General features: G+C 35.8%; 1 long non-coding RNA gene across 1 annotated transcript; it reads left to right on the top strand.

Annotated features, from left to right (window-relative positions):
* The first annotated feature begins 1,009 nt into the window (after positions 1 to 1,009).
* On the top strand, positions 1,010 to 3,013 carry LOC128207621 (uncharacterized). Its single transcript, XR_008256736.1, has 3 exons — positions 1,010 to 1,245; positions 1,689 to 1,954; positions 2,888 to 3,013. It is a non-coding gene; the product is annotated as an uncharacterized LOC128207621 (long non-coding RNA).
* Positions 3,014 to 3,511: the final 498 nt, after the last annotated feature.

Raw genomic sequence — 3,511 nt, 5'->3', positions numbered from 1 at the left:
TTACTTTCAAAATACAATTTTATAGCAGGCAATTTGTCCATATGGATCCATATAGGTACTGGTTGGTTAGATTTTGTTGGAACTGGACATCAATGTATTTATAGATAAGGAAGTAATGCATTCCAAACGCCTTCACAATCCATCAAGATGTAGCATAGTTATGGCTCTTTGTTACTTTTGAATGGCCAGATAACAATAATATAATAGCCAATTTGTCCATTCGGAGCCATATCTATGTACTGGCTGGTTAGATTTTGTTGGTATACTATATGCCAAGAATGAGAATGATGCACATCAAATGCAGTCAGATTCCATCCATTCATAGCAGAGTTATGGCCCTTCCTGGCTTCAAAGCCATTTAATGTTAGGTGCGTCTGGAGCCATGATATCTAGGTACTGGTTGGTCAGATTTTATTAAGGCTTAGCATTAGTATGTACATGGATCAGGCTATGATGCACGCCAAATGTCGTCACAATCAATCCATTCATAAGGCCATTTTATAACAAGCAATATGTCCAGCAAGAGCTCTATCTAGGTAGTGATTGGTTAGATTGTATTGAAACTTTGTGTGTTGGCAAATGATTCACACCAACTGAGGTTACAATCAGCATAGAAACAGCCGCATTATGGCTCTTTGTTAATTTCAAATAACTATTTTATACTGGGCAGTTGGTTCGTTCACAATTATATCTTGGTGCCAGTTAGCCTGCTTTGTTTACATTTGACAGGAATTCTGTATATTTGAAAATTTGGTCGATAGTGAATGTTGCTTGCAAAATCCAGTCACCCATTTAAAGCAGAGATATGGGCCACTGTTTATGTTTCACTACTTAATTCCCAAATGACCACTATAGATAAAGTGTTCCTTTTGTGGGGGATATTTATTTTCCTAAAATGTGTTGTTTTTTTTGTTTCCATAAATTTGATCTATTTGTAGTGAACATTGTCCATTCTTTGATTGGTCCTCAATTAAAAATAATTTTATTAATTTTTAGGTGGAGGCTGGTAATCCATGGAGGTATAGATGGGTATTCAAGATTACCGGTCTTCTTGAAAGTCAACAACAACAATCGTGCCGACACTGTTCTACATGCTTTCGTAGAGGCTGTTCATGAGTTCGGCTTACCACAAAGGGTCCGTTCAGACAAAGGTGGAGAAAATGTCAAAGTTGCCGAGTTTATGCTGCAGCATCAAGCAGGAGTACCCAGACCTTTTATTGCTGGAAGATCTGTTCACAATCAGAGGTATGATCACAGGTCTCTTTCTTCTGGTTATGAAATACCGCCCTGTCTCCCTACCTAGGAATATACGTTTTCCGCTCTTCATGTCCCACTTCAAAACAGGAGGTATTATCAAACGTTTTTTTTATCAATTAGTAAATAACACTTAGGCTTAGGGTTCTCAAACTTGAAATGGAGGTTGGTAATGACTTGTAGATGACTGAGGAAGAGCAATCACATTCACCATAACTTATTCTAGAAGGCACACATTAGGGGCATCCATGTCTTCTGGACACATTTCCAAGTTAAATGAAGGCAGTATCATAAAGGTCAATGCAACATTTATTTTACTAACATCTGCTTTTGATCTGATTGTTAATTTTAAGAATTCGTATTTAAAGATAGTTGTTTTAAATTTAATTACATTTGTTAAAACTGGTTTGTCTTAGAATTATGATGATTTTAAGGATTGAGCGATTATGGAGAGAGATATGGAATGGCTGTACAAGTCTATACTACTCATTGTTCTACAACATGGAAGACGAGGGAATTTTAGATGTATCCAGTGAGCTACACATTATGCTGCTACACTGTGTATTCTTACCAAGAATACAATCCAACTTGGATAGGTTTGCAGAGGCTTTAAGGAGGAGACCACTGAGGACTGAAAATAGCAACACTCCTCCAATTGTGGATTACAGGACCATGAAATGATTTAGCTGTTCATGAACAGGTACTTTCAACAAACTTATCATACAAAACTAATTGTACGAGGATACTTCAATACTTCAAAAAGTTTGGTAACTACAAGGGCTTAACCAATGAATTCCATTTCAATCTTTGTCTGATATATGCTATTGGAATATATAATAGAATTATATTATAATTAAGACAGTTAACAAGATGTTACAAATCTTTCTGTAGGTTGCATAATGAGTGTTTAAATGGACATCAAAATAGTGGCAGTCTTGCCTACTGTATGATTGTTAAGGGTGGTAAATAATGTTGCAAAATCAACATCATTAAGGGTCATGTATGAAAACGAGTAATTTGGTATGTTTTACAATTTGAAATTTTGCATGATTATATTTTGCTATATCTTTGTAAACAGTTCTCAAAAGTGTTTACAGAATCGTCATGACAATACTTATGATATTGCAGTTAGTTAGGACGTCATATTTAAAAACTTGTTTTGACATTGACGCTTCTTCAATATTACAATTGGCATGGTAAGCGCAGTGGTTAAGATGCTTGCTTTACAATCCAGAGGTCGTGATTTCAATCCTCAGCCCAGCCAACTCTGTCTGTGATGATTTTATCATGAACATTGTGTCTAATGGTCATTCGTCTCCCACCTCTGATTCATGCTTGAAACTTGTCAGTTACTTGTGTAGGTTTCATAATGTAGCACTAGTTAAGAAACCCATGAAAGCTGGATAGGTTAACTGACTGTCGGTTTAAAGCGTTGTACTACTGCTGAAAACCGGTGTAAAAAATTCAACGACCCACTCCAATATTGCATGTCAAAAGCTCAAGATACTGCCTGTCTTTAGATACAAATAACTGTTTCATGAATAAAAAAGTAGACAAGTCCAATACTCCCATAAAACAGGTTTTTGCATGGCACAGGCAAAATAATAATTTTTGAAAAAATGTTTACTTTCAGGGAAATATGGATGCTTATGGCATTGACTGTAAGCAGGATCAAGTATTGGTGCACCCAGAGACAGTTATGGTTCCTGAAGGCATGCCTTTTCCTGAAGAAGTCTTACAACAAATTCAGCATATTCTTGATAAAGAATCTGACTGCTTTGGAACTGACATATATAGGGAAGCTTTAAAATATATGCATACAATTAACTTTAACCTGTAATTGCTGTTCACAGAAAGTGAACTAGCATTAAATGCATTATTTGATGCACATTTCTGGAAAAAGTAAAAAAATGTAATACCATGAAAGCGTTTAGACATCATTTAAATTATATTATGTTGTTCATGGTTGAAAATGACTTGAGTAATGAGTAATAGCTTCGTACTCCTCGGATACTATTTGATTGCACTTTTCTTACTGTCCGTGATTTTGTCCACATTTTTGTCCGCTGAGTTACTTAGTCGTAGATTATTCAATTTTCAAACATGATAGCTATAATGGCCTTTATTGCTCACATTGGTACTACTGATTTGGTAGAGCTTCAGATCCATTGAAAAAAGCAGCTTTTACAATGATAAGGTTTTTAGCTCTACTGGCCAAAGGCCAGAAGAGCTTATGCGATGGTAATGTGTATGTAGT

The sequence above is a fragment of the Mya arenaria genome, chromosome 11 (genome assembly GCF_026914265.1).
Source record: "Mya arenaria isolate MELC-2E11 chromosome 11, ASM2691426v1".
NCBI classification, from domain to species: domain Eukaryota; kingdom Metazoa; phylum Mollusca; class Bivalvia; order Myida; family Myidae; genus Mya; species Mya arenaria.
The sequence above is the reverse complement of the archived record's forward strand: the minus strand, read 5'-3'. Positions and strand labels throughout refer to the sequence as shown.